We start from the raw sequence: 25,814 nt of genomic DNA, 5'->3' as shown, positions 1-25,814 counted from the left end.
CCACACGATACACGTGAGGGATGAAGTTGGTTGTGTGCAACGTCAGGCACACATCGGATATCTCTTTGCCCACTTCACCTCTTTCAAGGTCGATGTCTCTCTCGCTTAAGGTTACTTACAATTGCTATTCCAATTACCATTTGGAACTGAAACAGTTCTGGACAAAACGCAGATCTACTTTTGCATAGAGATCACTTAAATTCGTTTTAAGGCATTCTATTACTTTATTCAGTGTTGCAGTTCTTACGACAACACTATCCAAAATACAATCACGAAGTATCACACCACATTTGACGCGAGTGACAGCTTCATAAGTCACGAAATTAAACTGGTTCACTGTAATGCAGATCTCAGTTTAATGTCACTGAATCGACAGTGAAGATGGATAATGACCACTCTGAGCAATGCACACACCTCTTCTCAAAATACAATTACGGAAAAAAATCGCAACACCAAGAAGCAGTTGTGCGACATATGCGAAAGTTGGTATATATGTTTCTACATCTGCAAGATGATGTCAATTCAAATTTCGCGCCACTCGCATGAGAGTGGTGCTAGTAGCGTCACTACGAGGACGCAGCTCAGATATGCTTTAAATACACGCTGTAACGGTTGTGAGCTTTATTTACCGTTGAACTGGACGTGATGAGTAGATGTTAGCCAAGAATGCCTATATGGCGACAACGCATCATTATCAACACCGCACTGAGTTCGAACGAGGTCGTGTAACAGGGCTACGAGAAGCTGGATGTTCCTTCTGCGACACCGCAGAAAGACTTGGCAGCAGTGGAGCCACTGTACTTGATTGCCGCGGTGCTCACGAGAATGTACGATCGCAAGAAAACGGGGCTCTGTACTGCCACGTAGCACTACCGAGAAGGAAGACCATCGCTTTCGGTGTATGGCTCTAGAGTATCATACTGCTTCCACAGCAGCAATTTGGGCAGCAGCTGGCACCACAGTGACACAACGAACTGTTACAAATCAGTTACTTCAAGGACATCTCCGAGACAGTCATCCTGTAGCGTGCATTCCTTTGACCCCAAACCGCCACCTTTTGGGACTGCAATAGCGTCCATCGAGAGCTCAGTGGAGGTAGAGTTGTTTCCGCCTCGGTGCCAGTGATGACCGTCTGTTCGTTTGGGGGAGGCCAGTAGAGGACCTGCGCACAGCCTGTCTGCATGCTAGACTCAATGGACCAACATGTGGAGTTATAATCTGGTAAGCGATTTCATATGACAGCAGAAACACTCTCGTAGTTATCTCACACACGCTGACTGCAAATTTGTACCTCGATCTGGTGATGAGATCTGTTTTGCCGACGTTCATGAAGTACATTCCATTTTCCAATAGGACAACGGTCACCCACATACCGCTGTTGGAGCCCAACGTCCTGTACAGACTTTCGTCATGTTGCCTTCGCCTGCTCGATCACCAGATCTGTCTCCAATCGAGCACATATGAGAGATCACTGAACGACAACTCCAGGTTCATACACAATCAACATTAACCGTCCCTGTATTGACCGACCAAGTGCAACAGGCCAGGAGATCCATCGCAAAAATTGACATCTGGCAATACTGCATCACAAAGCATGCTCGTTTGGATGCTTGAATTCTACATCTGGCGTTTACACCTGCTATTAACGTACCAGCATTTCTCATTTTCATTGGCTTATCTAGCACATACACTAAGTTGTGATCTTGCGATATTAAACACTTAAATACGTTAGCTAGACAGATGTATTCCACAAATTTCATTATTCTGCATTTATTATTTTTTACTGTTGCGACTTTTTTCTTCAATTGTACTTACTATCCTTAACTGCAACCTTGCACTCACAGCCGCTCACATCGGCGAACGCCACCAGATTCTCCTCAACAGCACAAAGTATCGTAGGTTTTGACCAATCAGTGACCAGGAAAAGCATAATTTGCCTTGCAGGGCCTTAGTGCGATCTGCCAATGAAAAGTGGAAACGCCGTCTCCGAATGAACAGTCACGCCTTCAGTCACGACCACCACACGCCAACGACACAGTATCCAACAGATGGACTTGACACATAATTATTAGCCGGCTGCGGTGGTCTAGCGGTTCTAGGCGCTCAGTCCGGAACCGCGCGACTGCTACGGTCGCAGGTTCGAATCCTGCCTCGGGCATGGATGTGTGTGATGTCCTTAGGTTAGTTAGGTTTAAGTAGTTCTAAGTTCTAGGGGACTAATGACCACTGATGTTAAGTCCCATAGTGCTCAGAGCCATTTGAACCATAATTATTACACAACACTGCGGCTCGCGCTAACCCAATTTTTTATAACCTTTACAAAGACCTCCAGATGATCAGCTATTGGCCGTAAACATTAATGTACTGTTCGTCTTAGCTTAATTACACCATTTCTCAATATTTACTGGAAAAACACATTGTTGATTATTTACTAGACTGAGTACGGAGCGATTTAATGTGGAACGACCACATAAAACCAATTGTAGAAATGGTTGATGTAGGAGACTCCTTAGGAAGTGCAGTCTGGTTATGAAAGACGTACGTTACAAAATCTTGGTTCGACTGATACTTAAGTATTACTCCTCCATACCGAATCTTACAACCTAGGAGCGATAGAGGGGAGTGGAACAGATCGGAAGAAGAGCAGCATCTTTCGTCTCAAGATCATTTAGTGAAAAGCGTCAATGAGAAGTTCATCCAATTCCAAGGACTATAAGAGAGGCGTTGTGCACAGTGACCCGGTTTACTACTAAATTTTCCTGCGCATACGTTGCTAGTAGAGGTAGTTCAAATGGTTAAAATGGTTCTGAGCACTATGGGACTTAACAGCTATGGTCATCAGTCCCCTAGAACGTAGAACTACTTAAACCTAACTAACCTAAGGACAACACACAACACCCAGTCATCACGAGGCAGAGAAAATCCCTGACCCCGCCGGGAATCGAGAGAACGCTACTGCACGACCACGATCTGCGGACAGTAGAGGTAGCCAAAATATTATTTCCTCCTACATACATCTTTTGGGAAGACGATGAAGATATGATTAGAGAGGGTCCATCTCATACGGGTTTCTAAGCAACACTCGTTCTTCTTGCGCATCAAGCCTAACTAGAAAACGTGTAAGTGTGTGAGTGAGGTTAATTTATTTTAATATACAGGACGTAGGCCTTTCTTTTCCATTTAACTGTAACTGTATATAGCACAAGAATTATCATTGTGTACCCCATAAAATGAAATATTCACAGCGTTTACCCAATTTCAGTGTAAAGGCGAATTCTCGTTTTGATATATTCCAAAACGGGACGAGTTTACACCTTCGCGAACGACTTTTCCATTTTGAAAATAAAGTTTCAATTCAAAACAGATAATGTTCATTGCGAAGGGTGTTACCGAACTAACTCTACAGTGGACCTATTTCATATATCCTCATTGTTACTAAATAATGAACTACCTGCAGGAGATGGTCACGATTTAGTCATAGATAACAATAATATATTCGTTTTGCTCAAAATGAACCGAGAAAAAATACAGCACGTCGGTATACCAGAGAATGTGAAGAAAGCGTCCACTACTAACGCCAATTGAGAGTTTTTAATATGCGTTTGAAATGATAACAGTGTTGAGTGAGATCTGGATCACGTTATTTTCTTGTAAGTTCCGAACAAAAGGCAGCTCCTCTAACAGCACTTGCCGCCTCCTGACGTCGTCCGGCGTTTCCCACAGGGTCAGGCAGCTCTTCAATATTCAAGCCTTCGGGGAAATTTCACTTCAATCTCGATCGAAATCGATTCGGCCATCACTTTTGAGAGGCATCTCACGAGATGAAGATAGATTGCCCCTTAAATCACCGCCAGTCTATCAAACGTAAGTAGCTCCATCGCCATAACAAAGTGCAAATGATGCATAAAATTTTTGAGGCATCCTTATGTAGATGAAATATTTCCCCGTTTTCTAGAAGTGGAAATACTGGCATTCTTATTACAGTATAGTTTGACGACCATGCAGTGCAAATGTCGGGACTGTAATGCAGGGAAATGGACCGCAGCATTTTCCAGTTATATGGCTCTGAGCACTATGGGACTTAACATCTATGGTCATCAGTCCCCTAGAACTTAGAACTACTTAAACCTAACTAACCTAAGGACAGCACACAACACCCAGCCATCACGAGGCAGAGAAAATCCCTGACCCCGCCGAGTTATATGAATATGCATAAATTTTAAGAGACTGATCTCTACGAACCATGCTGACATTCGTCTGAGATCATTTGGAGAAATTATGGGGAACATAATTCACGGTATCCAAACGCAGTCAGAGTCCTTCCGGCACATAACATAAGCGCAGAATGGTAGCCAGAGGACCACGTTGCTTCCCAAAGTTTTCCACAATTCAAATTACATGACATTATAAGTGAAACTCATAAAATATAATATAAAACTGCACTTAATCAGAAATTATGTCCATCTTGTTGGTTCCTAATTTTCACGTAGTAGTGACTGTCAAGTTAGGCAAACGAGCAATGTGATAATACTAAATATGCAGACTGTTCTCCCAGCTACGTTTCACCTACTCATGAATCACTTGTCCCATATATCACTGCATCATGAGTGACACATCAGTACTCGTAGAGCCTTGTTTTGCGTTTGTATTGCCGTGCATTATTATGCAACTGCAAAACAAGGAAAAAATCTAGGAAATTACAGCTAAGGAGGCCTTTCTATTAAATGTGGTAGGATGTACAGATAACATTCTTGTTAACATCCTTTAGAAAGCAAGGGCCCTAGAACATCACCGCTGATTCGTAGCGGGCTACTAACTGCCAAGAAAGCAGTGCATCCCACAAATGCTTTATCACATACCTTCTCCTTCCCTGTTAACATATATCAGAGTTATTGTAGGACCAATACAGCTATACAGAGTGATGTCGTGATAATGATACTAGTTTTCAGAGACGACGCAGAAGGGTAAATGTATCGGTATGAGGGAAGAGGTCCTGGCCCGTAAATGGCGGAGTCGGAACTTACAAGCGAAAATTGTTTTCATACCTCTAATAGTGAAATACACGTAGCCGTACTATTGTTGATAAAATCCTAATGTAAGCAACTTTCAGAGGCGATGTTATGACACAAAACAAGAAAATTCTCTATAATGCGTACTTAAAGACATATAGACACTTCTTCAATAGAAGACCTGTCTTTACAGTAACGAAAATGAACAAGAGCTCATAGCTCTTAATGTAAGCATTTTAGAGTCCTTCTTTACTAAACATTTTTCTCTTGTTGTGGTCAGTACTATCATTTCTAAAGATGCCTAGCAGAAAGTGTTAGCAACAACAGAACCGGTACATGTATTGGCTATCACAGGTATCAGAACGATTTTCGCTAACAACTTTCGACTCAGTCATTTCCCCCACCAGGTCCCTTACCTTAAATTGATGCATTAATCCCTGTCCATCATCCCTGAAAGTTTGTTAGATCGCCACGCAATCATCCTGTTACTGAAGCACCCGTTCCCCAGGTAATGAGACTTTGCCCTGAGGGAGGCCGCTACAACTCGACCGAAACGTCAGTTTATTTCGTATTTTAGTAATTTCAATCTTTTAACACTAGGGATATCATCATTGATTAGTAATCTAAACGTCCTCGGTCCCAGGTTCGAAACCCACCACTTCCGTTTTGATTAGTAATCAGCATTAGCGGAGGAACACTTTCGGCATAAGAAGTCACCCTCATTCTGCCAACGGTCTTGTCAAACGGGCGGAGGAGCAGACAGAGGTTCAGGGCACTCTCTTGTCGTAAAGGCGGAAGAATCAGCAATGACCAGTGGCATGAGGATGTAGAAGGCAATGGAAACCACTGCATTACTGGCATATGACGTATATCCACAGGATATGTGGCCTGTAATTGAAAAAGTGTCATAATGATCCACCCATTGGCAAAAGATTCCTGAATAGTCCTTCAATCGGATTTCCGGGAGAGGACTTCCAGGAGGTAGGTGATCATGAGAAAAAGATTGAGCAAAAAACGGAAGGACGTCTTACGAGTCGGGGCGTGGAACGTCAGAAGCTTGAACTTGGTAGCGAAGCTATAAAAACCGAAAAGGGGAATGCAAAAGCTCGATCTAGATGTAGTAGGGGTTAGTGAAATGAAATAGAAAGAAGACAAGGATATCTGGTCAGATGAGTATAGGGTAATATCAACAGCAGCGGAAAATGGTATAACGGGAGTAAGATTCGTTATGGATAAGAAGGTAGGGCAGAGAGCGTGTTACTGTGAAAAGTTCAGTGACACGGCTGTCATCAGAATGTAAAGCATACCAGAACCGACAACGACAGTTCAGGTACACATGCCGACGTCGCAAGCTGAAGAGATAGAAAAAGTATATGAGGATACTGAAAGGGTAATACAGTTTGTAAAGGGAGATGAAAATCTAATAATTATGGGGGTCTGGAATGCAGTTGTAGAGGAAAGAGTAGAAGAAAGGGTTACAGGAAAATATGGGCTTGCGACAAGGAATGGGAGTGGAGGAAAATTGACTGAGTTCTGCAATAAATTTCAGCCAGTAATAGCGAATACTCTGTTCAAGAATCAGAAGAGGAGGAGGTATACTTGGAAAAGTCCTGGAGACACGGGAAGATCTCAGATAACATCATAGTCAGACAGAGATTCCGAACTCAGATACTGGATTGTAATGTGTACCCAGGAGCAGGTATAGACTCACATCACAATTTAGTCGTGATGAAGAGTAGTCTGAGGTTTAACAGATTAGTCAGGAAGAATCAAAATGCAAAGAAGTGGGATACCGAAGTATTAAGGAATGAGGAGATACGCTTCCACTTATCTAAGGTTGTACATACAGCAATAAAGAATAGTTCAGTATGCAGTACAGTTGAAGAGGAATGGACATATCTAAAAAGCGCCATCACAGAAGTTTGAAAAAAAAATATAGGCACAAAGAATGTAACTGCGAAGAATCCAAGGGTAACAGAAGAAATACTATAGTTCGCAGTTCATCGATGAAAGAAGAAAGTACAAAAATGTTCAGGGATATTCCGGAATACGGAAATGTAGGTCGTTGAGGAATGAAATAAATAGGAAGTACAGGGAAGCTAAGACGAAATAGCTCCAGGAAAAATGTGAAGAAACAAAAAAAGAAATGATTGTCGGAAGGACTGACTCAGCATATAGGGAAGTCAAAACAACCTTCGGTGAAATCAAAAGCAAGGATGGTAACATTAAGAGTGCAACAGGAATTCCATTGTTAAATGCAGAGGAGTGAACGGATAGGTAGAAAGAGTACATTGAAGGCCTCTATGAAGAGGAAGATGTGTCTGATATGAGAGAAGAAGAAAGAGGAGTCGATTTAGAAGAGATAGGGGATCCAGTATTAGAATCAGAATTTAAAAGAGCTTTGGAGGACGTAAGATCAAATCAGACAGAAGTGATAGATAACAATCCATCGGAATTTCTGAAATCATTGGGGGAACTGGCAACAAAACGGCTATTCTCGTTGGTTTGTAGAATGTACGAGTCTGGCAACATACCATCTGATTTTCAGAGAAATATCATCCACAATTACCGCATAATCAGCTTAACATCTCATGCATCCAAGTTGCGTACAAAAATAATGTATAGAAGAATGGAAAAGAAAACTGAGGATTTGTTGGATAAGAATCATTTTGGCTTCAGGAAAGGCAAAGGAACCGGAGAGGCAATTCTGACGTTGCGGTTGATAATGGAAGCAAGACTAAAGAAAAATCAAGACACGTTCATAGGATTTCTCGCCCTAGAAAAAGAGTTCGACATTCTAAAATACTGCAATATGTTCGAAATTCTGAGAAAAACAGGGGCAAAGTATATGGAAAGACGGGTAATATACAATATGTACAAGAGAATAATAAGAGTACACAACCAAGAACGAAGTTCTCGGATGAAAAAGAGTGTAAGACAGGGATGTAGTCTTCCGCCCCCATTGTTCAATCTGTACGTCGAAGAAGCTATAATGGAAATAAAAGAAAGTTTCAGGAGTCGGAATTAAAATACAAGGTGACAGGATACCAATGATACGATTCGCTGACGATATGGCTAAACTGAGTGAAAGTGAAGATGAATGACATGAGTTGTTGAATGGAATGAACAGTCTAATGAGTACAGAATATGGAGGAAGAGTAAATCGAAGAACGACGAAAGTAATGAGAGGTAGCAGAAATGAGAACAGCGAGAATCTTAACACCAGGATTGATGGTGAAGCAGATGATGTTAAAGAATTCTACTACCAAAGCAGCAAAATAACCAGTGACGGACGGAGCAAGAAGGACATCAAAAGCAGACTAGCTCTGGCGAGAAGGGCATTCCCGTTCTAGAGAATTCTACTAGTATTAAACTCAGGCCTTAATCTGAGGAAGAAATTTCTGGGAATGTACTTTGCAGCACAGCTTTATTTGACAGTGAAAAATGGACTGTAGGAAAACCGGTACGGTAGTGAATCGTGGACTGTGGGCCAACCAGAAAAAAAAGAGATGCGGTCCTACAGAAGGATACTGAAAATGAGGTGGACCGATAATGTAAAGGAGGAGGAATTTCTCGGCTCAATCGACGAAGAAAACACTGACAACAAGAAGGTGCAGGATATAGAACATGTGCTAAGACATCAGGGGGTAGCTTCCATGGTACTAGAGGGGACTAGAGGCAAAGACGGAGATTTGAATGCTAGTATATGTAACAAATAAATGAGTACATAGAGGGCAAAAGTTACTTCGTGATAAAGAGATGGTACAAGAGAGGAATTGGTGGCGGACCACACAAAACCAGTCAGAAGTCAAAGAAAAAGTGTTTTCTAAGATGACGCAGCAGTACACTTGCTATAATTTCAATGAGATTGATGCCGACCGCGGAAGCTTATTTGTTTACATCACTGTCACGTGTGGGTAGAAAGTTTACTATGTGGTGTAGGATTTGTGTGAAGATGAGTTCGGGCTGGGGGTTGAGCATGCTTGGGCTTAATTTAACATAAAATTTATTAATCACAAAGTATCCTTCTTGACAATGGAGAACAAGTTATACAAATGAAATTAATCGGCAGCCCAAACACTTCTTGAATGGAGGGGCGGGGGCTTGAAATAAGAGGAAAACAACATAAAATTCCTTTACCACAATGCATTAAAATTTAAATTAGACTTTGTCCCAGCAAGGATAGCGGTGGCCGAGCGGTTCTAGGTGCTTCAGTCCTGAGCCACCCAACTGCTACGGTCGCAGGTTAGAATCCTCGCTCGGGAATGGATGTGCGTGATGTCCTTAGGTTAGTTAGGTTTAAGTAGTTCTAAGTTCTAGGGGTCTGGTGACCTCATATGTTAAGTCCCATAGTGCTCAGAGCCTTTTGAACCATTTGAACTAGCAAGGATAATTGAGCAATAGTTCACAATGTATGGCCCTTGGCCATAGACACAAAAATAACAAGTGATAATATTTTCCACAAATAATCACTTAGCACAAGCAAAACGTCATAAGATGACTCTCAGACTTGAATATGGATTACTTTCATTAGCACTCATCTCAATCGAGATGTACGAGCAATCCCATCACCAAGTACTCACCAAAACAACGCTACTACCAGTTCACTGAATACTACTTACACATGTATAGCAATTTACATTTTCTGTACAGTGTTGCGATTATGCCCAACGGCTATTGCTTGAGTGGTTGCTCTTCCAAACAGCATCCTATACGAGCAAACAGTTGCGTCTCTACCTGTGGTTACTCATATTTTAGGCACTTGGACTATGTACGATTTTGTTCAAAAAGAATAGCTCGATGTAGTCACAGGATCGAGCCATGCAAGTCTGCTTTCATGATCCGCAGCTAATTCGTTGCAAATAATAACTTATAGCTTTGCTGTGATCCTGCAGTCAAACAGTCTATGCACTGGTTAGTATTGCGATATAAAATTAAATGCATATTTTTTAACCACAGGTGCTATTCTAACGTCTGTTATTGATGTAGATAACAGAATTATAAACTGGGAGTGGTCCTATGTTATTCATTTAAAATACGGACAATAATATCCCTATCAAATGCAGTAAGGTTACGTTGACAGCATTAGGAGAATGTTAGCCAATTCCCCAGATTATATAGTCATCGAAAATTAGCGCAAACTGATTGTATTTCGTTATCACAATACATGAAATATTCATCAGCTCAAAATGGTTCAGAGTTCAGCATGACGATTCACAAACTGACGTTCTGTCTATCCTCAGTTCCATGATACAAGCGGAAAAACTTAAGAGCCTTATTCTGCGGCACATTCAGATCTCTCTTGAGTTATTGTCCCTTCATGAGTTAAAGCTGTGTAGCAGCTATTTACAGAGCAGAATCAATCACTATATGGCTGAATCAGGCACATTACCATATGCATGTCTGCATTCTACCAGCAGTCGACAAAGAGTCCAGAATCGCTCTTTGGGCTCTTTTCCAGTCTCCATTCGACTCCTCCAGTATTCCGCTAGTGTCTGCTTTTCCATTGGCTGCAGGCTGCCACTACAAAAAAAAAAAAAACACATCGTTATTAACATCTACAGACATGATCTGAGTCTACATGACTACTTTCCGACCTAAACTACCATACTACAACAATATTTAAACAAAGAAATGTCATATACATTCGGCTACATTCAGATCATTTGCAATAAATATAAATTGGTTCCTAAATAAATAAGCCAGCATTCTCGTTCAAGTGTGCTCAAAATAAATGACAACAGATTATCATGAAATAATGTTTAAACAATTATTTATGCGTTCTTGAGAGAAGCATCTTTTGGTTCTCTTTTCAATTGTTGTGTCCGCTAACGCAGGCGACTGACCACTATTAAATTAACACAGTTCTTAATAGCATGTGGATTCCGATGATGTCCCACATGTGTTCGATGGAAGACAGCTCTGGTAATCCAGCTGTAGCCGTAGTACGTCTAGAATACAGACCAGTTGGTTGTAGGCCCTCAACTTCTATGCTTCTAGCCAACACACAACCATCACTGACACTGAGGCAGAACTAACTTTCGCCAGAAACCACCACAGACCTCCACCCCGCCCTCCAGTGAACTCTTGGTTGACACCACTGAAGACCCAAATGGCGGCGGTTCGGAGTCATCGGAGTCGGTGGAATACACGCTACAAGGCGTCTGGCTCGGAGCTGTCTGTGAAGTAATCCATTTGTAACGATTCGTCGTGTCACTGTTGTGGTAACTGCTTTTCAAACTGTTGCTACAGATGCAGTACGATCCACGAGAGACATATGCTAAATACGATTGTCTTCCATCTCGGCACTGCCACGTGCCGTCCAGAGCCTGGTCATCTTGCGACTAAATATTCTCGTGACCATCGCTGCCAGCATTCACGTATAGTGGCTAGATTCCTGCCAAGTCTCTGCAATATCGTAGAAGGATCCCCCAATATCTCGCAGCCGTATTACACGACCTCATTGAAAACTTAGTGATGTGTTGATAATGGCCTCTTTATGCCCTAAAACGCATTCGTGGCTATCATTAACATACCACGTCCAATCTCAAAGGTAAATAACGTGCTACTAGCGCCACTGGCGCGAAATTGGAATGGACATCATCTTTCAGATATAGAAACACGTCTATCAACTTTCGTTTATGTCGCACAACTCCTTCTTTGTGCTGTGATTTTTCTTCCGTCAGTGCAGAAAACAACTGCACTGCCAACCTGCCAACACAGAGTAACTTCAACACGCTGTGATGTGCACAAGAATCTTCCATGTGGGTTATTACAGATAATTCGTCACTCTGAATGCACTATGTTGCATCACTGAGCCAATCAAAATACCGCTGTCGTTTACTAACGTAATCCCACTTGTGCTCCTCTTGAACTGTGGAAGCCCTTTCTGCGTTTCCTGGAAAAATTCATTTACTGCCCCGGCACACTGGGTTGCTTGAGTTCACACAGAGGCCACGTCCCACCCTCGGTGTTTGGGACGTCATGAACTCAACTCGTGGGCGCATCAGCTTTTGAGAAGGCTTCCTGTTCAAAGCTTCCACCCACTGACTCCAGCGCCCACTTCTCCTCACGAGACGGCACCAGTGGCTCTCGCGTCTATCGTGAGCGCGGACAGACTCCCCTGTACTACTGCACCACCGCGCAAGTACAAGTCGTCAAGCTTAACCCTAATCGTGGTTGAAACAAGTGTGCGGTTTGACATGGCACAAGCCCCCCCCCCCCCCCCCCCCACCCCACCCCCCACACCCCCACGACAATTTGTCTTAAGCCAGCTGACTGAAAGAGGCACCACATACAATACCAATATAAATAACTGCAGCATAAACAAGACTACATATGTTATAGGCCATTCGTCATATGCTGCTTAAATTGTGAGATATGTGTCCTACATCTTCTTGCTTTACAAACATCGTTAAAACAGCGATCGGGGTCACAAACCCAATAATTTAAAGGAGCCACTTAAAATTCCAATTAAGAACAACTGCGAAGATGAGAAACATAGACGTAGGTATCCTCAGTGTAGCAAAGCAGCTTAAATCAATAAAGGCAGAGCCTCTGGTCCAGATTGTATACCAGTCCGGTTCCTTTCAGGGTATGCTGACGCGCAGCTCCATATTTAACAATTATATGCAATCGCTCGCTCGCAGAAAGTTCCGTACCTAAGGACTGGAAAATTGCTCAAGCCACACCAATACCCAAAAAGGGAAATAGGAGTAATCCGCTGAATTACAGGCCTCTATCACTAACGTCGATTTGCAGTAGGGTTTTGTAACATATACTGTGTTCGAACATTATGAATTAAGTCGAAGAAAACGGATTCAGAAAATATCGTTCTTGTGAAACACAACTAGCTCTTCATATTCGTGAAGGGATGAGTGCTATCGACAGGGGATGTCAAATTGATTCTATATTTTTAGATTTCCAGAAGGCTTTCGACACCGTTCGTCAAAAATGTTCAAATGTGTGTGAAATCTTATGGGACTTAACTGCTAAGGTCATGTCCCTAAGCTTACACACTAATTAACCTAAATTATCCTAAGGACAAATACACACACCCATGCCCGAGGGAGGACTCGAACCTCCGCCGGGACTACACCGTTCCTCACAAGCCTCTTCTAACCAAACTGCGGGCCTATGGAATGTCGTCTCAGTTGTGCGACGGGATTCATGATTTCGTGTCAGAAAGGTCACAGTTCGTATTAATAGACGGAAAGTAATCGAGTAAAACAGAAATAATATCCTGCGTCCCCCCAATGAAGTGTTATAGGCCCTCTGTCGTTCGTGATCTATTAACGACATAGGAGACAATCCCCCCCCATGAACCATGGACCTTGCCGTTGGTGGGGAGGCTTGCGTGCCTCAGCGATACAGATGGCCGTACCGTAGGTGCAACCACAACAGAGGGGTATCTGTTGAGAGGCCAGACAAACATGTGGTTCCTGAAGAGGGGCAGCAGCCTTTTCAGTAGTTGCAGGGGCAACAGTCTGGATGATTGACTGATCTGGCCTTGTAACATTAACCAAAACGGCCTTGCTGTGCTGGTACTGCGAACGGCTGAAAGCAAGGGGAAACTACAGCCGTAATTTTTCCCGAGGACATGCAGCTTTACTGTATGATTAAATGATGATGGCGTCCTCTTGGGTAAAATATTCCGGAGGTAAAATAGTCCCCCATTCCGATCTCCGGGCGGGGACTACTCAAGAGGACGTCGTTATCAGGAGAAAGACAACTGGCATTCTACGGATCGGAGCGTGGAATGTCAGATCCTTTAATCGGGCAGGTAGGTTAGAAAATTTAAAAAGGGAAATGGATAGGTTAAAGTTAGATATAGTGGGAATTAGTGAAGTTCCGTGGCAGGAGGAACAAGACTTTTGGTCAGGTGATTACAGGGTTATAAATACAAAATCAAATAGGGGTAATGCAGGAGTAGGTTTAATAATGAATAAAAAAATAGGAGTGCGGGTAAGCTACAACCAACAGCATAGTGAACGCATTATTGTGGCCAAGATAGACACGAAGCCCATGCCTACTACAGTAGTGCAAGTTTATATGCCAACTAGCTCTGCAGATGATGAAGAAATTGATGAAATGTATGACGAGATAAAAGAAATTATTCAGGTAGTGAAGGGAGACAGAAATTTAATAGTCATGGGTGACTGGAATTCGTCAGTAGGAAAAGGGAGAGAAGGAAACATAGTAGGTGAATATGGATTGGGGGGAAGAAATGAAAGAGGAAGCCGCCTTGTAGAATTTTGCACAGAGCATAACTTAATCATAGCTAACACTTGGTTCAAGAATCATGAAAGAAGGTTGTATACCTGGAAGAATCCTGGAGATACTAAAAGGTATCAGATAGATTACGTAATGGTAAGACAGAGATTTAGGAACCAGGTCTTAAATTGTAAGACATTTCCAGGGGCAGATGTGGATTCTGACCACAATCTATTGGTTATGAACTGCAGATTGAAACTGAAGAAACTGCAAAAAGGCGGGAATTTAAGGAGATGGGACATGGATAAACTGAAAGAACCAGAGGTTGTACAGAGTTTCAGGGAGAGCATAAGGGAACAATTGACAGGAATGGGGGAAAGAAATACAGTAGAAGAAGAATGGGTAGCTCTGAGGGATGAAGTAGTGAAGGCAGCAGAGAATCAAGTAGGTAAAAAGACGAGGGCTAATAGAAATCCTGGGGTAACAGAAGGCAAAAAGGAGTACAAACGTCTCAAAAATGAGATCGACAGGAAGTGCAAAATGGCTAAGCAGGGATGGCTAGAGGACAAATGTATGGATGTAGAGGCTTGTCTCACTAGGGGTAAGATAGATACTGCCTACAGGAAAATTAAAGAGACCTTTGGAGAGAAGAGAACCACTTGTATGAATATCAAGAGCTCAGATGGAATCCCAGTTCTAAGCAAAGAAGGGAAGGCAGAAAGGTGGAAGGAGTATATAGAGGGTTTATACAAGGGCGATGTACTTGAGGACAATATTATGGAAATGGAAGAGGATGTAGATGAAGATGAAATGGGAGATAAGATACTGCGTGAAGAGTTTGACAGAGCACTGAAAGACCTGAGTCGAAACAAGGCCCCGGGAGTAGACAACATTCCATTAGAACTACTGATGGCCTTAGGAGAGCCAGTCATGACAAAACTCTACCATCTGGTGAGCAAGATGTATGAGACAGGCGAAATACCCACAGACTTCAAGAAGAATATAATAATTCCAATCCCAAAGAAAGCAGGTGTTGACAGATGTGAAAATTACCGAACTATCAGTTTAATAAGACACAGCTGCAAAATACTAACGCGAATTCTTTACAGACGAATGGAAAAACTGGTAGAAGCGGCCGCGGGGAAGATCAGTTTGGATTCCGTAGAAATGTTGGAACACGTGAGGCAATACTAACCTTACGACGTATCTTAGAAGAAAGATTAAGAAAAGGCAAACCTACGTTTCAAGCATTTGTAGACTTAGAGAAAGCCTTTGAGACCGTTAACTGGAATACTCTCTTTCAAATTCTGAAGATGGCAGGGGTAAAATACAGGGAGCGAAAGGCTATTTACAATTTGTACAGAAACCAGATGGCAGTTATAAGAGTCGAGAGGCATGAAAGGGAAGCAGTGGTTGGGAAAGGAGTGAGACAGGGTTGTAGCCTCTCTCCGATGTTATTCAATCTGTATATTGAGCAAGCAGTAAAGGAAACAAAAGAAAAATTCGGAGTAGGTATTAAAATCCATGGAGAAGAAATAAAAACTTTGAGGTTCGCCGATGACATTGTAATTCTGTCACAGACAGCAAAGGACTTGGAATAGCAGTTGAACGGAATGGACAGTGTCTTGAAAGGAGGATATAAGAAGAACATCAACAAAAGCAAAACGAGGATAATGGAATGTAGTCAAATCAAATCGAGTGATGCTGAGGGGATTAGATTAGGAGTTTTACTATTTAGGGAGTAAAATAACTGATGATGGTCGAAGTAGAGAGGATATAAAATATAAACTGGCAATGGCAAGGAAATCGTTTCTGAAGAAGAGAAATTTGTTAACATCGAGTATAGATTTAAGTGTCAGGAAGTCGTTCCTGAAAGTATTTGTATGGAGTGTAGCCATGTATGGAAGTGAAACGTGGACGATAACCAGTTTGGACAAGAAGAGAATAGAAGCTTTCGAAATGTGGTGCTACAGAAGAATGCTGAAGATAAGGTGGGTAGATCACGTAACTAATGCGGAGGTATTGAATAGGATTGGGGAGAAGAGAAGTTTGTGGCACAACTTGACTAGAAGAAGGGATCGGTTGGTAGGACATGTTTTGAGGCATCAAGGGATCACAAATTTAGCATTGGAGGGCAGTGTGGAGGGTAAAAATCGTAGAGGGAGACCAAGAGATCAATACACTAAGCAGATTCAGAAGGATGTAGGTTGCAGTAGGTACTGGGAGATGAAGAAGCTTGCACAGGATAGAGTAGCATGGAGAGCTGCATCAAACCAGTCTCAGGACTGAAGACCACAACAACAACAACAGGAGACAATCTGAGTAGCCCTCTTAGATTATTTGCAGATGATGCTATCATTTACCGTCTTGTAAAGTCATGAGATGACCACAACGAATTGCAAAATGATTTAGATAACTGTGTGGTGCGAAAAGCGGCAATTGACCCTGAGTAAATAAAAAGCGCATCAGCGCCCTATTCTGGAGTATTGCTGTGCGGTGTGAGGCGCGCATCAGGTTGGACTGACGGATGTATCGAAAAAGTTCAAAGAACGTTGGCTCGTTTTGTACAATTGCGAAATAGGGGAGATAGTGCCACAGACATGATACGTGAGTTGCAGTGGCAATTATTGAAACAGAGGCGTTAATCGTTGCGACGGGATCTTCTTATGAAATTTCAATCACCAGTTTTCTCCTCCAGTTGCTTAAACATTCTTTTGGCATCCACCTACATAGGGAGAAATTATCATCAAGATAACATAAGAGAAATCAGGGCTCGGACAGAAAAATTTAAGTGCTCGTTTTTCCTTCGCGCCGTTCGAGAGTGGGACGGTAGAGAGGCGGCTTGAATGTGGTTCGCTGAACCCTCTGCCAAGCACTTAATTGTGAATAGCAGAGTAATCGCGTAGATGTAATGTAGAAAACGAGGAGTTTTTCTTTCTGCTTGGCTTCTGCTCTACTCAGTTTATGAAAAGAAATCCTGACGTACACCTGTTCCTCCACTGTAAACGTATGAGGTTGTCTTCCCTAGTTGTACTCCTGAGCCCCTTGCTTATACAATACACACTGACAGAAAAAAAAAAAATCACAACACCAGGAAGAAGTTATGCAACATGAGCGAAAGCTAATAGGTGGGTTTCTGCGCCTAAGAGATACTGTCTACGCAAATTTCGCGCAAGTCCCATAAAAGTTGTGCTAATAGCGCCACTATGAGGATGCAAATTAGGTTTGCGTTCAACACGCGCTATAACGGTCGTGGTTGTTAGTTGCGACTGAGATTGGACATGGTGAGATGACGTTAGTCAAGACTGCCTGTAAGGAGACAAAGACGACACTATTAACAAGTCACTGACAAGGGGAGGCCGCCAATTGTGAAATTCAGATTCGATTCATACTGCGTATAATAAAAGCTCATGGCCAGAGGTGTAATGTGGCAAAGCACCAAGATGCACTTCTCAGCCGTTGTCGAGAAAATCGACAGTTAAAAGAAACCGTTGTGGTGAAATACTCTCTACGACTAATAATTTTCTACAGCGTCGTGGCGCAGCGGTAAGCGCTCTGGTTCGTAATCCGAAGGTCGCCGGATCGAATCTCACGCTATGCAACCATTTTTTTTTAGTATTTGTTTTTTATAATTCAAATATATATATATATATATATATATATATATATATATATATATATATATATATATAATGAGTTGCTTATGCATGTTGGTGAAGGCGGATCGCTCTCCAATTGTACCGCCTCCATTTTTCCGTTTTTTTTTAACAGGGTGTACCAAAGCTCTCCCGTCCGCACTGATTTTCGACAATGTTATAAGTTGCGCTAGGGACCGCATCTACCTTCTTTCGAAGTTAGCAGGCAACTACGCTGTTATGCGGCGGCTCGTTTCGGCCCATTCAACATGTCATTCAAGTGGGGTCTCTATTCTAATTCGAACGTTTTACTTACGCTATACGTATTCGTTTCGGAATATCGTTTCTACGTCTTCCGTTAACTATGCGTGGTTAACATTATGAAGACAATTAATAACATTTGTGAAATACAACTTTGTTTCCGGAAAACATAATGATGTTCGAAGTCGCCAGTTTTTCCACGACAAACGACTTTCAACAACTTATTATACGCATAATTGTTGCAACTGATTGCCGGGAATTTTATATATATATATATATTTGAATTATAAAAAACAAATACTACAAAAAAAAAAGGTTGCATAGCGTGAGATTCGATCCGGCGACCTTCAGATTACGAACCAGAGCGTTTACGGCTACGCCACGACGCCGTAGAGAATAATTAAACGTAGAGAGTATTTCGCCACAACGGTTTCTTTTAACTGTCGATTTTCTCGACAACGGCTGAGAAGTGCATCTAGGTGCTTTGCCACATTACACCTCTGACCATGAGCTTTTATTATGCGCAGTATGAATCGAATCTGAATTTCGCAATTGGCGGCCTCCCCTTGTGAGTTAGAACGAGGTTGTTTAACAGGACTACGACAAACTGGATGTTCCTTCTGCGGTATTGCAGAAATACTCGGCACGGATGTAGCCAGTGTACATGATTGCTAGCAGTGATGCTTATGAGAATGTACGATCGCAAGAAGACCGGGCTCCGGACGACAATGTGTCACTATCGAGAGGCTAGAACATCATTTACGGCTTATGGTTCTGGCGCATCTGCAGCAGCATTTTGATCGCCAGTTGGTATTACAGTGTGACAACGAACTGTCAAAAATCCATTACTTCACGGACTGCTCCGAGGCACACGCCCTGTAGCGTGCATTCCACTGACGTTAACCATAGCCCTCTGTGACTTTAGTGGTGTCAATCGAGAGCTCATTGGAGGGTGGGGTGGTGATAGCAGCGCTGTTGTTCTCTATATACATAAATGATTTGGAGGGTAGGGTGCGACGCAATCTGCGGCTGTTCGCTGATGATGTCGTGGTGTGCAGTAGTGTGTCGAGGTTGAATGACTGTAGGAAGATACAAGGCGGCTTAGAAAAAATTTCCAGTTGGTGTAATGAATGGCAGCTAGCCCTAAATGTGGAAAAATGTGAGTTAATGTTGCTGAGGAGGAAGAACAAAATTGTAATGTTTGGTTACAGTATTACTAATGTCCTGCTTAACACAGTCAAGTCGTTTAAATATATGGGCGTAACGTTACAAAGCGATATGAGGTGGAACAAGCACGTGCGACCTATGGCTGGGCAAAACAATGGCCGACTTCGGTTTACTGGGAGCATTTTAAGAAAGAGTGGTTCACCTGTAAAAGAGACGGCATACAGGACGTTAGTGCGACCTATTCTTAAGTACTGCTCGAGTGTTTAGGATCTGTACTAGATTGGAATGAAGGAAGACATCGAAGCAGTTCAGAGGCGGGTTGCTGGATTTGTTACCGATTCGAACAACCCGTAAGTGTTACTGAGATGCAGTCGGAACTCAAATGGGAATCCCTGGAGGGAAGCCGACGTTATTTTGAAGAAACGCTGTTGAGGAAATTTAGAGAACCGGCATTTGAAGCTGGTTGCCGAACGATTCTACTCGACCAACATACGCTGCGCACCACAAAGACAAGATACGAGAAATTAGATCTCACACGGAGGCTTATAGACAGTCGGATTTCCCTCGCTCTTTTTGCGAGTGAAACAGGAAGGGAAATGACAATTAGTTGCACAGGGTACCCTCCGCCAAGAACCTTACAGTTTGTGGAGTATCTATGTAGATGTTGATGTAGATGTAGATATATATACTAGACAGATTGGTCCTACACCTCCTGGAATTATGATCTGGAATGCCATTTCGTCTGACAGCAAGAGCATTCTCGTGGTTATCCTATGCACTGTGACTGCAAATTTGTACGTCATTCTGATGATTAGCCATGTGCTGCGATTCATGAACGGCATGCCAGGGGATGTTTCCCAACTGGATTCCGCTCGCACACTTACTGCTGTTAAAATCCAGTATGCTCTACGGAGAGTCTACATGTTGCCTTGGCCTACTCGATCAACTTATCTGTCTTCAGTCGAACGCATATGGGATATCATCGGAAAATAGCTCCAGCCTCATCCACAAACAGCATTAACCGCCCCTGTATTGACTAACAAAGCGCAACAGACACGGAACTCCATCCCACAAACTGACACCCGTACAATACAATGCATGCACGTTTGCGTGCTTGCATTCACCATTCTGGCGGTTACATCGATTATTAATGTAGGAGCATTCCACATTTGAAATGGCTTATCGCACACATACGTTCATCATGGCAATGTTGATCAGTTTCACTTAAACGTATTCCCGAAATTTCATTACTCTACGTCGATTATCTTTTGGTGTTGCGACTTTTTTTCTATCAGTGTATTTTTCTAGGCCCTTTGTCACCTTCCTGATCTCCTTTGGGCTATCCTACTGGACAATAAATCCTCGACCTACCATGATTTAGCAAAAGGGAAGTTAGTTCTAAACGCAAACATTAATGCCGCTGCCGTGTTCTAATATGTCTTGGGCCTAGCTGTGTTAAAGGCAAACATTAACCATTTCAGAGTTTCGTTCTATCATGCGTGTTCGGAGTGGTGATAAGAAACCAAGGCTGCCCTCAATTTATAGTTCACTCTTTCCACTAACGGTGGGATCGGGTAATACGCCGTGGTGGTTGAGTGCCTGATCCCCAGTTCAAAAACGAACTCCTTTAAGTTGTCGTGTAAGCACCAAACGTACCGAAAACTCACACCAACCAATATATTGTCATTTGTGTGGTCGATGGTCTAGTAGGAAACAACCAAGAGAATCTTGAAAAGGCGTCTATGCACCCCAGAGTATATTTGTCTCCTGCTCTTATTCTGGGGAATGAACTCACAGAATCGATGTACAATTTCTCCATCAGAGTTTCTACTGGTTTGGAAGCTAGCATGCCATGTTTCATATCCTATGGGGGCTACTAATTGGACAAGCTTTGCACATTCAGACCATTGTCCTAAGCTCTCAATCCATACTCTTCCATATGAATCTTTCGCTTATCTTAGCGTGTGTTTTAAAATCACCCAAATACCGACCCCCACCCCCCACTGGAAGCTGATGGTGCACTGGACTGATTACTACCCCTAGCATTACAGTAGAGGATACCATTTCTCACATAATGCGCCTAATCACATCCCCTCTCTATACTTTATTTTTAATTGCCTTCTAGGACCTACTGTGATACCCTCAAACAACGGTGGGATATCCCAAAGATATTATTCCCTCCCAGCACCTTACTACCCTTATCTGGCCTACTGACCTCATTTCGCTCAGAATGTCCTCGAAACATGCGAATCAGCCTGTCGACAATAGCATTATGCAAATTTGTTATTCCACTTAAAGCATATATCACTGGTCTTCTCTCTTCTGGGTGTTCCTAAAGCAATACAACTCCTACAACAGCCATTGAGGCATTGACTTGCATGATGACTTCTGTATCAAAGTACACTATTGTCAAGGGATGGGTGTCTATCGAGGCGTTCTTTAACCCTTAGACCACTGTGAAATTCAACCCACTCGAACTTCAGTACAAATTTACTAAAAATATTTAATCATACCCACCTATCTTGGTACTTCCTTAACATTTCTCTACAGGTGGCATTGTATAATAGCCTCTACCCGTTCTGAATAAATTTTGATTTCCCCATTTGCTCTAAAACGACATTTCATGAAACCTGAGTATGGGGCTATGGAGGAATATGACGCGAATAAATAAACACAAAGCTTGTTTTCTTTTAAAAAAATGTTTGTTGATAATCCAACTTAAAAGTATTTGCACATTTCCTGAAGCACACATATAGCTGCTGCTGTTAGCACTATACATTTCCTTGAGTCTCCAAATTGATGGGCATCCGTACTCATCAAGATTCCGTGCTGATGTACTCCTGCCCTTAGAGGTAAACTATGCTGTCTTTATGATTGTAGGTTCAGAGCAACGTTGCCATATTTTCATACGACGCTTCCTCAGCATTCCTCCAGTTTCTGTGATAATAGCAAATCAGTCAAGCGATTTTTCGGCGAGTCCCAGAACACTGTTACTGTACTAAATGGCTGGTGAGGCAACGAATGTGGAATATTTCGCTTTATCTTGGTTATGTAGATATCAGGAAACAGGATTAAGTTCAATATATAATTAAATGTGTGTAGAAACGATGCCCCATGGGCTCCAGGCAACATGATTAAAAATGCGTGCAGATTTAATTCGTATGCGACGCCACAGACATCGTGGTAAACTCGGGAGCAGTCGTAGCACAGGTGCAGTGTGGATGTTGGTATCGATACAGCGTCTTACCAGTGTGCCGCTTCCCTGTTATCGATAGGATAATTTTTCAGTCACAATTTAATATAAAAATTGATCTTCGGGTCCTCTCACGACAGAGCACGGGATGCGAATGATTGCTATTGGATGAGGGTAAAATGGGGGGGTCAGGAGGGAGCTGGACCCGCTCCCGCTCTCTCCCCCTCTCAACACACCCCCTGCACACCCTTGGGTGACATTGTCACGTGATGACACTGACCTTCAATATTACATGAAAAACTGTAATATGACACCAATGATCATTTGAGGTTAGTTAGCTCTTCCACTGCCCGTCAGCTATAGATTATATTCAACCACCTGTCTAATGAAATAAAGTATGTTCTCATGTATGGTTGGCAAAGTAGGAAATTAGGTGAAAAATTATCTATGATTCCAACTTTAAATATGGTTAACGCTGAGATGAAACGTCCTGGCAGATTGAAACTGTGTGCCGGACCGAGACTCGAACTTGGGACCTTTACCTTTCGCGAGCAAGTGCTCTACCAAATGAGCTACCGAAGCACGACTCACGCAGCGTCCTCGCAGCTTTACTTCTGGCAGTACCTCGTCTCCTACCTTCCAAACTTTACAGAAGCTCTCCTGTGAACCTTGCAGAACTAGCACTCCTGAAAGAAAGGATATTGCGGAGACGTGGCTTAGCCACAGCCTGGGGGATGTTCCCAGAATCTCCATGAACAGACTCACCTCTCGAGCAAAACGCGATTTCCGATCCTCTTCTCATCGTGGCCAGAACCCAAAAAAATCTCTCCATCTTTTCATTACCATTCATTAAAGTGCTTCATATGAGGTATTCTAAAAAATAAAAATAAAAACGAAAAACAAAAATGTGACAGCATTTCGTTACATCAGTCGCATAATTCTCCTCTCTCAGTGCAATCTCCCTTTACAACACGGGCAAATTCCTTTCTGCCAATTCTACTGCATTCCATGACAGAGAACAGATGCCCTCTGGTACATTTTGTGATGTCATGCCAGATTTCCAATAAAAGCACCATTTCTCTGCTCGCGTGGGAAACCACCTGGTGAGGGTGCCTATGTGACTGCTAAAAGACGCAACAGCAATCCTGACGACAGTGTGTCAGGCGTCCTGCCATGATGGCCAATTTTTGCCACCGAGCCGAAGTGTTTTCACGATCTTTACAGATACGGATTTCACAGGGAGGTGGATGAAAAATAGCGGGTTGATATGTGCAGAATCTGAAGAATGCACTCTCCTCGTCAGGGATCACATATCAGGGTGCCATTTCGTTGCGCCACGCCTGAAGAAGTTGTGAAAGGCTCTGCCGCAAGCCTCTGGACAATGTACTGTGGTTCGCTAAGAGTCTTTCTCTGCACGTGACTGGAGGGCCCCCTGCTGTTGAGGCCATGTCTACGAACGTGCCTCTCTGTGTGTGAAAATGAAAGCAACGCACGCCACAGAGCATGCAAGTAAGTAGAGGGGCCTCTCCCATGACGAAGGCCCGGAGGCCATATGCCCAGTCCCCCCACCACTTATGAATGCGGGACCAAGATTTGTTCAATAACAGACAGGACCAAAGGCATCCGACAATACATGACAGTACATGACCGACACACGTGCCTTAGCATTTTACAGCCACGTTATAGTCATAATGTGTTAAATGTGTTACTGCATCTGTGTTTTCTTAGCGTCTTCTGAAATGGACAGTCATCACACAAGTATACATTATCGTAGAGCATCCTCAAATGTAAACGTGTTGATAGATAATGTAGTTCAACTTTTTTCCAGATGAAAAACGAAAAGGTTTCGCTTCGTTATGAAAAAAAAGGGGACATCTCTGATTGAGAGGGAGGAAATTGTAGCATGGCACACGTACTTTCTCAGACAAATGAGAGAAATCGAGAAAGTAAGAAACCAGAGAAGGAAAGTTGCTTCTCACCATGTAGCGAAGATGCTGAGTTGCGATAGGCACAACAAAAGATTCACACAATTATAGCTTTCGGCCATTAAGGCCTTTGTCAGCAGTAGTTCTAAGTTCTAGGTGACTGATGACCGCGGACGTTAAGTCCCATAGTGCTCAGAGCCATTTGAACCATTTGAACACACACGCGTCTGCAGTTTCAGAGAACTGAAACCACACTGCGATCAGCAGCACCAGTGCATGATGAGAGTGGCGACTGGGTAGGGATAACAAGGAGGCTGGGGCGGGAAGGGGGAGGGATAGTATGGTGGGAGTGGCAGACACTGAAGTGTTGTAGTTTAGACGGAGGGCAGGAGAGCAGAAGAAAAGGTGCAGAGTGAGGAGGAGTAAGTAGCGGAAAGGGGAGAAAGAAAAAGAAGTTAAAAGACTGTGTGTGGCCATGAAATGACGGGTGTGTAGTGCTGGAATGGGAACAGCGAGGGGGCTGGATGGGTGAGGACACTGACTAACGAAGGTTGAGGCCAGGAGGGTTAAGGGAACGTAGGATGTATCGCAGGGAAATTTCCCACCTGTGCAATTCAGAAAAGCTGGTGTTGGTGGGAAGGATCCATATGGCACGGACTGTGAAGCAGTCATTGAGATGAGGGATGTCATGTTTGTCAGCGTGTTCAGCAACAGGGTGGTCCACTTGTTTTTTGGCCACAGTTTGTCGGTGGCTATGGCAGGCAGACTTCTTTTTGGTTGTCATGCCTACATAGATTGCAGCACAGTGGTTGCAGCTTAGCTTGAAAGCCAAATGACTAGTTTCGCAGGTAGCCCTGTCTTTGATGGGATAGGTGATGTTAGTGACCGGACTGGAGTCGGTGGTGGTAGGAGGATGTATAGGACAGGTCTTGTATCTAGGCCTATTACAGGGGTATGAGCCATGAGGTAAGGGACTGGGAGCAGGGGTTGTGTAAGGATGGACGAGTATATTGTGTAGGTTCGGTGGACAGCGGAATACCACGGTAGGAGGGGTGGGAAGGGTAGTGGGCAGGACATTTCTCATTTCAGGGCACGACGAGAGGTAATCAAAATCCTGGCGGAAAATGTAATTCAGTCGCTCCAGTCCCGGATGGTACTGAGTTATGAGGGGAATGTTTCTCTGTGGCCAGACTGTGGGACTTTGGAAGGTGGTGGGAGACTGGAAAGATAAGGCACAGGAGATTTGTTTTTGTACAAGGATGGGAGGATAATTATGGTCAGTGAAGGCTTCAGTGAGACCCTCGGTATATTTTGAGAGGGACTGCTCATCACTGCAAATGCGACGACCCTGGGTGACTAGGGTGTATGGAAGGGACTTCTTGGTATGGAATGGGCGGCAGCTGTCGAAGTG

Source organism: Schistocerca serialis, chromosome 1 (genome assembly GCF_023864345.2).
Source record: "Schistocerca serialis cubense isolate TAMUIC-IGC-003099 chromosome 1, iqSchSeri2.2, whole genome shotgun sequence".
In the NCBI taxonomy this organism is placed as follows: Eukaryota; Metazoa; Arthropoda; class Insecta; order Orthoptera; family Acrididae; genus Schistocerca; species Schistocerca serialis.
The sequence above is the reverse complement of the archived record's forward strand: the minus strand, read 5'-3'. Positions refer to the sequence as shown.